At 39.5% G+C, this 13,555-nt stretch overlaps 1 protein-coding gene across 2 annotated transcripts in view; it reads left to right on the plus strand.

The window, feature by feature from the left end:
• Positions 1–13,555, plus strand: part of LOC124717071 — a 78,245-nt gene that overhangs the window by 27,169 nt on the left and 37,521 nt on the right. The window lies entirely within an intron of this gene.

Consider the following 13,555-nt stretch of genomic DNA (forward strand, 5'->3'; position numbering starts at 1 on the left):
GACATTCAAGAAGAATGGTTATTCGAACAAGGAGATAGATTGAGCACTTCGTCCTTGGGAGAGAATCAGGATTGACAAGGAACAACATCCGCCCAATAGGGAAGTTTTCGTTCTGTTCATCAGCATGATTACACATCACATTGGGAAAGTGTAGAGCAAGTATGGTGTAGAAACTACCTTCAGACCCACCAGGAAGATAAAAGAACATTTAAGATTTGTAAATGATATGATATCCTTTGGTCACACTGGATGTATATAAAATAACTTGTAGTTATGGTCCGGCTTGTCAAGATACCGCAAAATGTTTTAACACTCGTCTGGTTGAACACAAGGAATTGCTGGCTGGGACATACAGATAAATTGACTGTAGTGGAACATATTTACCAAGAAGGTAATAATGAAATAAAATTCACTGAGATAAGTGTCATATCAAAAACATCAATTTATCATGTCTCTTTGTATAGAGAAGCTATTGAGATTTATTAAGACCATAATCACTTTAACAGAAAAGGGGAAGGTGTTAAATTAGATAAAATTTGGATGTCAGCATTGCAGTGTAAGAGAGACTATAGATTACTTTTCAGTAAAGTATGTTGGCACTACAAGACATAATCTTGTGGCTGACGTCACGTGATGGACTGTGGTGCCCTCTACACTGGCCATATATTTGGCACTCCCTCGAGTTCTGGTTGGAGTACGCCACTTTACCTCTGAAGATGTCTACCACAGTTGGAGAGGAAATGTTACGAGAAAATTTTGTACATCACCCATGGCCTATTAACTTGGAGGGTTTAAGTTATGATCTATGTAGGTGTACTAAATAACTCAATCTAATCAACCAGTCTCAAGAAATATTGCAATCAGAACACACAACCAACATCTGCAACTGAAACACACAAACAGAAACCCTCCAGACCCCATCCGTGAAAGGTATTATGACATCACACTTAAAAGAATGTGCCAATGGCTCACTATGTTCACTAGGCACCAGATGTGCTCCCAAATGGAGGAAAGTGTTGAAATACTGTATCCAGGAACAGGTTTTCTTGTTTCATATTGTGAATTGGATTCTGTTGACAGTACTCGAGACCAAAGTGAAGACAGTTTTTAGTCATAGCATGATAAAGATTTTACAGCAAAGGTGACTTGTTAATCCAAAAACAAGAGTTTTTAATTATTATGCAAAAATTAAAAAGCTATACTGAAAATCAGTGACTCGCAAACCATCGATTATGAGCTACTAGTAGCTCACATGGTCGGTAGATCACAGTAATGCTGGATTGCTCCATTGAGCTCAGAATGTGTTCATGGTAACTGCTTGTTCCTCCACGCAACTGTGTTTTGTCAGTCAAGAATACTACATTGTCAGCCTAATAGTTGATTGTATACACGTGACACTGTGCACATTATGTTTCTTGTGTGTATGTCAGATATTACCTGATGTAGATAGTTCAATTTAAGCATTAATACCAAGCTAGGTTTGTTCTAATAATGACGTATTTTAGCAAAAGAAAAAAAAAACTTATCACTTCTGTTTAGAATGGAACAATGATTATTTCTTTACCCAGGAAAAGGGCAAATATGTGTTTACTGTGCTATGCAAGTATATTAGTTGAGAAGAAAGGAAACACCAAGCAAGTGCTATTTCAAAACTGTTCACTTAGGGAATGAAAAGGTTTTCCACTGGATTATGCTTTAGGGAAAGAAAAGGTAAGTCATCTGTCGTCCAAACTTAATGCTCAACAATCACTTTTTAAGTCCATTGGACAAGAATAAAGCAGCACCTGAGGTGTCATTCAGAATTTCAAAAATTATTATACAGAATAAGAAACTATGGATTAATAAAAACTGCATTGTTAAGAAGCTTTAGATTTATTATTCGATAGACTCAAAAAGCGAAAGGCTATTTACAATTTGTACAGAAACCAGATGGCAGTTGTAAGAGTCGAGGGACATGAAAGGGAAGCAGTGGTTGGGAAGGGAGTAAGACAGGGTTGTAGCCTCTCCCCGATGTTGTTCAATCTGTATATTGAGCAAGCAGTAAAGGAAACAAAAGAAAAATTTGGAGTAGGTATTAAAATTCATGGAGAAGAAATAAAAACTTTGAGGTTCGCCGATGACATTGTAATTCTATCAGAGACAGCAAAGGACTTGGAAGAGCAGTTGAATGGAATGGACAGTGTCTTGCAAGGAGGATATAAGATGAACATTAACAAAAGCAAAATGAGGATAATGGAATGTAGTCTAATTAAGTCGGGTGATGCTGAGGGAATTAGATTAGGAAATGAGGCACTTAAAGTAGTAAAGGAGTTTTGCTATTTGGGGAGCAAAATAACTGATGATGGTCGAAGTAGAGAGGATATAAAATGTAGGCTGGCAATGGCAAGGAAAGCGTTTCTGAAGAAGAGAAATTTGTTAACATCCAGTATTGATTTAAGTGTCAGGAAGTCATTTCTGAAAGTATTCGTATGGAGTGTAGCCATGTATGGAAGTGAAACATGGACGATAAATAGTTTGGACAAGAAGAGAATAGAAGCTTTCGAAATGTGGTGCTACAGAAGAATGCTGAAGATTAGATGGGTAGATCACATAACTAATGAGGAAGTATTGAATAGGATTGGGGAGAAGAGAAGTTTGTGGCACAACTTGACCAGAAGAAGGGATCGGTTGGTAGGACATGTTCTGAGGCATCAAGGGATCACCAATTTAGTATTGGAGGGCAGCATGGAGGGTAAAAATCGTAGAGGGAGACCAAGAGATGAATACACTAAGCAGATTCAGAAGGATGTAGGTTGCAGTAGGTACTGGGAGATGAAAAAGCTTGCACAGCATAGAGTAGCATGGAGAGCTGCATCAAACCAGTCTCAGGACTGAAGACCACAACAACAACAAAAACAGACTCAAAAATAAAATAAAATTATAGTTATGTTTTTACTGGAAATGTAAGTTTATGATCAGTAAACAAATGTAATATTTTTTTAAAGAATTTCTTGCTTCTATCGTAGTTTCTTTTGATAGCTCATAGTAGGATTTAAAAATGGCTATGGTTGCTCAGAAGCTTCATAAGTTTGGTAACCACAGCTGTAAATAATTGGAATTAGTTAAAAATGTGACTGACATTTACCATGGTGCAAACAAGACCAATGGACGACCCCCCAGGGGGCTCTCCGATCTGTGGCAGTTCGTGCATGGCTACCACAGAGCCCCAGCCTTCGCAGCATCTTTTCCCATCTGCTGCATGTCTATCCTCTTGACGTTCTTTTTTCCTTCCCTTGGGGAAAATGTCTGGGCTGTTTTTGGCTATGTGTTCAGCGTTTTGGTAGTCGGTGTCAGAATACTCCCTACTGTTTCTCATTCGTTTTATCTTTCTTTGTTCACCTTCTCCTATCCTTCCTCTGTTTTGGTGTTTGAGGTTTTTCTTCTTCCTCCATGTGTGGTCCTGAAGGCTGGTCTACGTGTCAGACACCTAACAGGTTACTGAGTGCCGCATAATTCCCAGCTCCGGAACGACAGGTAGGATTCCCACATACTCCTCTTGTACAGGTCAGGCCAAGGAGGGGGTGATTGCCTGAGCTGCTTACCTTCCCAAATTGCTGATTCGTCCCTCTCTCAGGTGTTCAGAAGGTGTGACCTAAGATGGGTCTGCCCCCTTCTGAAGGGGGTCCCCAGTTGGAAGGAGTGCACTGTCAGAGACTCTGGCAATCATGGGGATTTTCTCACAATGAGTCGATCATCTTCACAGTCAACGACTGTAATACGTAAATGGAATGAGGCTAACAATTAAAAGACCCTCCCAGCTGCACCACGTTCCTTGTGATTTCACATACTGATGACAGTCAGTCTTTTGCTATGGTAAATCTGTTTATTATTCACAAAGATCTTGATGCCATTGATGGCCATGTGAAATCCTGCTCTCGTTTACACAATGACATTTTGCTTTTGGAGACTACTTCTGATTCTCAAGTACAACAGCTGCTTGCAGCTTCACCCCTCCATGGCTGTCCTGTTCATGTTTAGGCCCATCGAATGCTGAATTCTTCCCGTGGTGTTATTTACACTAGGCTGCTTGGTGGTCTGACCAAGGCAGAAATCCAAATGTACCTCTCTGGTCAGGGTGTCATTGCAGTCCATTGGGTGATGAAAAAAGTAGATGCCTTCTTAGTGTCCACACACACTCTATTTCTCTCTTTTGATAGAGTGGTTCTTCCATCAAAGATCAAAGCATGTTGTGAAGTTATCACAGTCAGATCATATATTCCGAACCTGATGCACAGCTACCAGAGTCATTGTTACAACCGCACTAGAGAGTTCTGTTGATAACCAGCCAAATGTGTAACCTGTGGTAGGGATGCTCAAGAGGGCGGTTGTCTGCCTCTTACTCCCTACTGCATCAACTGCAATGGCAACAATGCTGTCTATTCCCGCAATTGTCCCGTGTATCTCGATGAGCAGGCTGTCCAGGAGATCTATATAAAGGAAAAAGAGCCTTACCCAGTCGCTTGCAGGTTTCTGGCTAGTCAGAAACGCCGCGTTCTACCACCTGGCACCTACAATACTGTTCTTGCTATATCTTGCTCCACGAAGGACATGATCATGCAGACAAGCAACCTCATTTAGTACTGCAGTTGTGAAATTGCCCAGCATATCGGTAGTGTCTCCATCTCCTTCTTCACCTGTGCAGCATGCCACCAAACTTTCGTCTCACGGGCGAAGTCACCAGCTCCACAACTGCAGGCTGGAAAGGACAGAAGGAATAGTCCCATGAACACTTCCTATGTCCCTCAAACTAACCAACATCTGAGTCTTCCTCTGCCAACTGGAAAGGCTCTAAGAAGTCAAACAAAGGCAAACAGTCATCTCCTTCGCCAGCTCGAAGATCCTCTTCGACAGTGTCGCCATGTGCTACTCTCGACTGGCTGACGTACATGTTGCCGGTACGCACCACCACCCATTTTTCTGCCCTGGACTCTGCAGGCTGACACAAGAATGGCAATGCTTCTGTGGACCTCATGGAGCAGGATCCTCCTGCCTCTCTGCCTCTGTGCCCTGTAGCATGGAGTCTTCAAAGGCAGGCACTCAGTAGGCACAGAGGTGACACCCCTTCATTCTTTCCTCATCATGACTCTCCTCCAATGGAATGTTCGCGGTCTTAGATCGAACAAAGAGGATTTACGACTGTTCTTAGAATTGCAGTGTCCACTTGTTCTCTGCCTTCAGGAAACAAAAGTGTGTCCTCATGAATGCTTTAAACTCTTGCGTTTGTTTCCAGCCCATTCTGACCCCCCACCCCCTCTGAGGACGGCATTCCATTTCATGTGGAAATCATGCTGCTCATATGGGATGATGAGCATAGTCGACTCATCTCCCCGACTACCCGCCTTCAAGCTGTTGCAGTTCACCTTTACCTTCCTCACTTGAACTTTTCCCTTTGTACCGTTTACGTCCCCCCGCCATTTTATGTCACCAGGACAGACTTCTTCCAGCTCATTGGGCAGCTACTTCCCCCTTTTCTGACTTTTAATGCGCACCATCCTCTTTGGGATTCTCCCAGAATCTGTTTGAGAGGTGCCCTCTTGGCTGACCTTTCTCAGTCAACTTAATCTCCTCTGCCTTAACACAGGAGCACCCGCATTCCTTTCAGACTGCACACACACCTATCCCCATCTGTACCTATCCTTTTGCACTGCCCAGCTTTCCCATCATCTCTTCGTGCCAATCCATGCACTGAAAAGGCCCAACTTCACCAAGAAAGAAAAAAAGTTGACTGAGCAAATTTAAGATTCAAACTGATGACTGTTTTTCTCAATGTTCTTGTAATTGTGCTTCTTCACTGGGTTCCTGAAAGTCAAACTATTAAAAAACCATTACTACCTTGAGACTGTTGCTCAACTCTGCGGGGAAAACACGAAAAGAAGACCCAGATTGTGGAAGAAAGAGTCATGTGTTCTTCATCAAGACAACACACTCATATGGCATTGTCTTGTTTAGAGGTTTCTAGTGAAGTATGGCATCCCAGTGTTAGACCACCCATATTATTTGCCTGACTTAGTACCATATGATTTATCCATTTGCCAAGGTCAAATCTGCGTTAATAGGAACAAGATTTCAGTCCATTGAAGCAGTGAAAGAAAAAGTGGCACGCGTCATCAAGGATCTCGCATAGGAAGACTTCCTGCACCTTTTTCATCAGTGTAAAGTTGGCTTGGAGTGTTAAAGGGATAGGGGAGGGGAGTGTATTTAGGGTGACAGTAACAAAATATATGAATTTGAAATAAAATTATGTTTTATACACACACCTAATACTGGCACATGAGATTATGTTCAGAGCAGTTTAAGCCGAAGTGAGTACATAACTCTGTAGAGGTGTGAAGGTAGTTGACGGTCTCAGATATACCAGAAGAATCCTAAGGAAGAGTAATTTGTCTACATTTTAGGTCGCTTAAAACACGGCCTTTTGCCCGGTTCTTGAATATTGTTTGTTTTTCTAGAATCGTACGCAAGTTAAATTAAGATTCAAGGAGGAGTTGCACCATTCATCATCATTTTTCTAGTTGCCACAAAACTCGGAAGTGCTCGACAAATTCCAGTGACACACACTACAAGGAAGTCATTGTACATTACGGAGAACTTTGCTCTAAAAAAATTCCTAGGAACTACTTTCTGGTATGAGTTTGACATCACATTACATTTCAGTAAATGTTTCAGCAGAGTGAAAGTGAGAAGACTCGGAAATTACACTATGGATTTTTGTCTGAATTCTGGCAGTGAAATGTGGGGAAATGAGGTGTGAAATTGACCAGCATGGAATGTAGTTTAGAAGGAAAAAAAATTAATTGCTTCAAAGTAATCAGGGTAATGAAGAGAACTTTATTATTGATTTGAGGGAGACTTGAAATATTTCATGAACAGCTGCTGAAACTAGCTATGCAAATTGAAGTATCAAAAAGTATCAAATCACAGCAGGAATTGAAACTTTTCTGCTTCCTCTTCTTCTATATATTTTAATAATAATAATAACAATTGGTATGTAAATATATTTAATTCATGCTGTCTGGGTAAAATTTAAAAATAATAAAAAAATTGAAGAAAACCAGTTGGATGTTTTGTGAAATTGTTTGTCTAAAAGTAAGAAATAAAATATATTAGACAAACATTTAACCTACATGTGAATGATACACAAAATCATGAAGTGCATTACATTTAGAGCAAGTGAAGTGTCAGTTGAGAATTTAAAGTTAAATATTCAACTTAGCAGAGAATTTGTCAGATGGTATTTCACTCAGTGGTGTCACTAGTGTATCTCAGCTGCTGTACATGATTTTGAGTAAGATTCATAGGTGTGTCAAATGTTTCTCTAGTCTGTTTTATTTCTTGCTTTTAGACAAATGATTCTACAAAATATTTGACTGTTTTCAAATTTCATTTTATTCCAATGTGTCTCTTGCGTAACGATCGGAACAGTGAAATTAGAAAGGCGTAAACCTGATTGACAGGAGATGTCTATAGAACGTAGTGGCACCGTGAAGTGAACTTCGCTCACACTAGACAGAATGTCAACATAATGTCTCTTTGCTCTGTCAGACATTGAACATTGTAAGTCAGGTTATGTGGATCAATCTGTCTAACAAAAAATACAGAATGTAGTGTCAGTATCAGAGCAGTATTTAGGGTCTAAAGACTTCTGAAGTAAACCTGTGATGCAGGTCCTAGCAGGGATAACCAACCTCCAAAAATAGAATTATAAAACAATTTTCAAACTAAAAGCCTATAATGTAGCATTTGAGGTTTATTCTATAAAAACTGTACTGTACAATTTATTACGTTATTACTGTTAAGGCCAATGTGACTTCACAAGTAATGGATTTTTCAATTGGAACAGGTCTTTGCCTCAGAAAGCCATCAGAAGCCCAGAAAGCCGTGGGTTTAGAAATTTCAGCATCATATTGTATTGTATCTAGATGTAAAATAGGTTACAGTATTTTTTTTCATTGTAAAATAGATGTGAAAATGTGTGGCACTATTCATAATGTTTTTAAACAACAAGACCAGACAAGAAATGGTAAAATTTTGTAAAACTGTGGCTCTTCCAGTATTTTTTCATGGGAGTGAGTGCTGGCTACAAAAAGAGACTAGATTAAGTGTGAAGTCTAGAAATGAGATTTTTCAGAAGAAAAAGACTACATAAGAACAGACCACATAAAAATGAAACAATGTGGCAAAAACTAAAAGTAGAGCCAATCACCAATTGCTGCAATGCCTGGTACAAGCATGTAAAAGAATGAGCAGTAAAAGACTTTCCAAATTAGCCTTAACTTATAAACTGACAGGAAGACCTAAGAAGAGATGGACGGACAATTTGTCAAGACAGAACAATCTCTATGCTTAATCCATGAAATGGTGGTGGTGGTGGTGGTGGTGGTGGTGGTGAATAAGAAGAAAGTGATGAGATTAAAAAGAAATGAATTTTTGTTTGCTACTTCCACTTTTAAATTTCTGTGTCTCCCTATATCCATTAGTTGCTATTTTATTGTGCTCCATTATTATACAGAAAAAATGTCAGTTGTATTCTAGTAACATCTCTATTTTGTTCTTGCATTCTCATCTGCTTTCAGTGACTGGTTCAGCTGCAACAGCAGTTCTGGTTACTGCAGTGCAGTGACAGGTGCAGCTATTGTAACGTTATAATTTGGATGTTGACTATTTTGTTGTCTCATATTGGCGGTGGTGTAATTACTATGATGAAAAGAAAGTATTTCTATAAAAATACATTTGTTTTTAAAGTAAAGGCATTTGAGTATTTCACTTTCTAGGTTCCTGCTAAAGCTCTCGCAGTGGGAGTTTGACATGACAAGCTAGTGAGCCACTTGCTAAGTGAGTCACTTGCTATGGTTGATGCAGTCTTTCTATATGATTGCATTGGCTGACTTTGTATTTATTAATTTTGCCTTCCAAATTGAAAATCTGCAGCACTTGTCTTATTTCTGTGTCTTGTATTTTGTGCATCAGTGTGTGCAGCCTGTGTGTGCCCTGACCCTGAGACATTTCATCCCAACTTAAAATGTAACCAACTGTCATGACTACATTTTTTATTACTTAACTTGCTTAAGATTGACAACTTGATTGAGGTGTGTAACGTGGGTCTGTTGCAGTTACTCCACTTAAAATAACATCTGGGTCCAATTTTATTTAAGTCAGGCAATTTATATCAAGTTGCATGTTAAAAAAATCTTCAGAATTTTTAGAAGTATTTAATAAAATTACTTCTGGAAACTGAATTAGCTATTGGTACTTGAGTGCTCATTAGGTTTTGCAGTTTGTTGTAATTCTGCTACAAACACATCATGGTTGTTGAGTGAGAAAGAAATTTTGGAAGCTCAAGAAGAAAAATTGCTCAATAAATCACCTTCCACTTTGTAATCTGTCAAAGAGCTAAAGTAAATTTAAAAATAAATCTTGAATCTTGGGTTGTTTTTTTTTTTTTTTAAAGTACTTATTACTCTTGATGATCATACATTAGCCTGCATATGTGCCAGCATTGCTTCAAGTTATGGCATAAATGGCCAGTTTTCTAGGCTGGTCTCCAAAGTATTTACAAGCTGGCTACCTTTTCTCTTTCACACTGTCCTCAAGTGCATTTGAACATCTGGATATGCTTACATGTTTCTTTTGGTCAAATGTTCAAGTGGAGTGAAAAATTTACGCAATGACTTTTTGTGTGAATTTTCATAGTCAAATGAAGAGTGGGATATGGGAAACTGCACTATCAAAAGGAGCAGCGTGAGATCTAGTTTTGGAAGGAATAACTAATTAAATAAAATTAATTGATTGGAAGGAATCAAGGTGTTCTAGAAAAACTTAGTGATTTGAGAGAAAATTGAAATACTTCTTAACAGCTGCAGCTAGCTATGTCAATGAAGTGTCAATATATAAGCTCACAGTGTAAATTGAAACTTCCATACTTTTCTTGATCCATACACTCTTAATAATAATAATAATAATAATAATAATAATAATAATAATACCACACACTATCTACTAGTACATCAATGCAATACAGCTACATCCAAACTTATATATACAACTACAGAAATCCATAATTATTGATACATTTTCAATTACCCGAAAGTTCCTAAATGCAATGTACGAGGTGCATTCAAGTTCTAAGGCCTCCAATTTTTTTTCTCCGGACTGGAAAGAGATAGAAACATGCGCATTGTTTTAAAATGAGGCCGCGTTCTTTGTCAATACGTCCCAGAGATGGCAGCACCGTACGGCAGATGGAATTTTACCGCCAGCGGCGAGAATGAGAACTGTTTTAAATACTTAAAATGGCGACGTTTTCCTTACTTGAACAGCATGCAATCATTCGTTTTCTGAATTTGCGTGGTGTGAAACCAATTGAAATTCATCGACAGTTGAAGGAGTTACGGATGTGTCGAAAGTGCGTTCGTGGGTGCGACAGTTTAATGAAGGCAGAACATCGTGTGACAACAAACTGAATCAACCTCGGGCTCGTACAAGCCGGTCTGACGACATGATCGAGAAAGTAGAGAGAATTGTTTTGGGGGATCGCCGAATGACTGTTGAACAGGTCGCCTCCAGAGTCGGCATTTCTGTGGGTTCTGTGCACACAATCCTGCATGACGACCTGAAAATGTGAAAAGTGTCATCCAGATGGGTGCCACAAATGCTGACGGACGACCACACGGCTGCCCGTGTGGCATGTTGCCGAGCAATGTTGATGGGCAACGACAGCATGAATGGGACTTTCTTTTCGTCGGTTGTGACAATGGATGAGATGTGGATGCCATTTTTCAATCCAGAAACAAAGCGCCAGTCAGCTCAATGGAAGCTCACAGATTCACTGCCACCAAAAAAATTTCGGGTAACCGCCAGTGCTGAAAAAATGATGGTGTCCATGTTCTGGGACAGCGAGTGTGTAATCCTTGCCCATTGCGTTCCAAAGGGCACTACGGTAACAGGTGCATCCTACGAAAATGTTTTGAAGAACAGATTCCTTCCTGCACTGCAACAAAAACATCCGGGAAGGGCTGCGTGTGTGCTGTTTCACCAAGACAACGCACCCGCACATCGAGCTGACGTTACGCAACAGTTTCTTCGTGATAACAACTTTGAAGTGATTCCTCATGCTCCCTACTCACCTGACCTGGCTCCTAGTGACTTTTGGCTTTTTCCAACAATGAAAGACACTCTCCGTGGCCGCACATTCACCAGCCGTGCTGCTATTGCCTCAGCGATTTTCCAGTGGTCAAAACAGACTCCTAAAGAAGCCTTCGCCGCTGCCATGGAATCATGGCGTCAGCGTTGTGAAAAATGTGTACGTCTGCAGGGCGATTACGTCAAGAAGTAACGCCAGTTTCATCGATTTCGGGTGAGTAGTTAATTAGAAAAAAAATCGGAGGCCTTAGAACTTGAATGCACCTCGTAACATATACTGTACAGTTAAAAGGAAGTCACGCTTGATCAAGTTCCGCGTCGCTTTCCATTTTTAACCAGACATAATGTCTGAGACAGGAAAGAAAAATAATAACAATAATAATACTGGCCGATATTTAAACATGTCTCGTGCTTCATGAACAAAACTTGAAACTAGCGTCTTTTGAAAAAGCTAGTCAAATGATTTGTGAAATGATTTATCTAAAAGTAAGAAATAAAATAGAGAAGCATTTGACATATGTGTGAATGATTCTCAAACTCGTGTACAGCAAATGAAGTGCCAGTTGAGAATTTAAAGTTTAGTATTTAACTTAGACTCTAGAGAGTATTAGAGGATATTTGTCTGGTGGAATTTCACTCAATGGTCTTCTCATACCATTAACGGCTGAGCATCTCAGCTTCTGTGCATTATTTTTGAGCATCACTTAAAGGTGCATCAAATTTTTTTCTAATGTATTTTATTTCTTACTTTTAGGCAGACCATTTCACATAACTTTTGACTTTCCAAAAATAAAATAAAATTATAAATGTTATTAATTAAGTCCTGTGGTTGATATGTGCACTGGCTGCTCTCCTGTTGTATGGCCATTTGAAAACTGAAATGCAGCTAAATGTGTCACTTGTTTTGTATAATTCTAAGTATGGTGCATAAGGTAGCACAACATATTTTTAAATTGCCCCAAGTAGTGTTTACGTGAAGTATGCCACTAGAGACTGTCACTGCTGATTGTGGTTGCAGTTTTCTGTATCAGAACAGAAGTGTTAACATTTATCTTCCTGATTGTAAAACAATGAATTAGAACCTTGGTAAGCTTGTTGTTAATATTTGACTGTATAACACTAGCCATCATCACATTTACAAGACAGCACAGGCTGGTGATCATCACAAGCATGTCGTCGCATCTTACAAAGGCTATCCAGAAAGTAACAAATGTTTTGAAATAAAACAGTGACAGTATGGGATAATCAAATTTTATTATATACATTTTAAAGGTACACGCTTCGGCTATTTTTCTACATACTTACCATTCAAATTGAGGCACTTATCATTGCACAAATTTTTCAATACTGTCTCTAGAAATCTGCAGCCTGTAATTGAAACCACTGGTTTTTACCAGCATGCAGTTTGGTGTCAACATCAAAGTGTTGCGTAGCAATCAATGTCCTCATTGCTGGGTAGAGATCTTTGTTGCTCGGTGTCAAATCTGGGCTCAATGGTGGATGATCAAACACCTTCCATCCAGAACTCCTTGGCTGTTGGGTTGGACTGGCTGTGTGTGAACGTTTGTCGCCGTGCAAAGCAAAACTTTTGCACAAAGTTTCCCCCGATGCCTGTTTTGTATCGCCTGCCTTATCTTTGTCAATGTTCAGCAATACCTCTGAGTTGTGGTGTCACGTTCAAGGAAATCAGAGAATCATTCCCTTAGCACAGTAGCCATGATATTTCTTACTGATAATGGTTGCAGACACTTCCTTGGTATCTTGGGAGAATTTCTGTCCCCATCCCTTTGACTGCCTTTTTGTTCTGCAGTTGACATGCTTCACCCAAGTTTTGTACCCAGTTAAGATAAAATTGATAACTTCATTAGCAGTTTTCTCGTGATCTTAGAGGAAAGTCAGTGCCGCACGAGTCTTTTTTATAGTTTTCTGTTAGGATTTTGGGAACCAAGCCTACACAAAATTTCTGGTAACTAGTTTTCAGCCACAGTTTCACACATCAAACTCCTTGAAATTTGGGAAAAATGTTGTGAAAGTTCAGTAATCATGAAATGACGATTTTTCATTGATTGTTCTCATTTTTTTCATTGTCAGTCAGTCAAGTCAACAAGGCTTAGGCCTACAACTGCAGTCCTCATTGTGAACGTTGGTACAACCATCTTTAAATAGCACACTGGTCTCTCATTCAGGAGCACGAGGATTCAGACCCATGTCCGACCATTCTGATTTAGGTTTTCTGTGCTTTTCCTAAATTGCTTCAGGTAAATGCTGGGATGGTTCCTTTTAAAGGGCATGGCCAACTTCCTTCCCTAATCCGAAGGGACTGATGACCTCACTGTTTTGTCCCGTCCCCCGAATCAAGCAACCAACCATCTTTAAA

The sequence above is a fragment of the Schistocerca piceifrons genome, chromosome 9, assembly GCF_021461385.2.
Source record: "Schistocerca piceifrons isolate TAMUIC-IGC-003096 chromosome 9, iqSchPice1.1, whole genome shotgun sequence".
Taxonomy (NCBI): Eukaryota; Metazoa; Arthropoda; class Insecta; order Orthoptera; family Acrididae; genus Schistocerca; species Schistocerca piceifrons.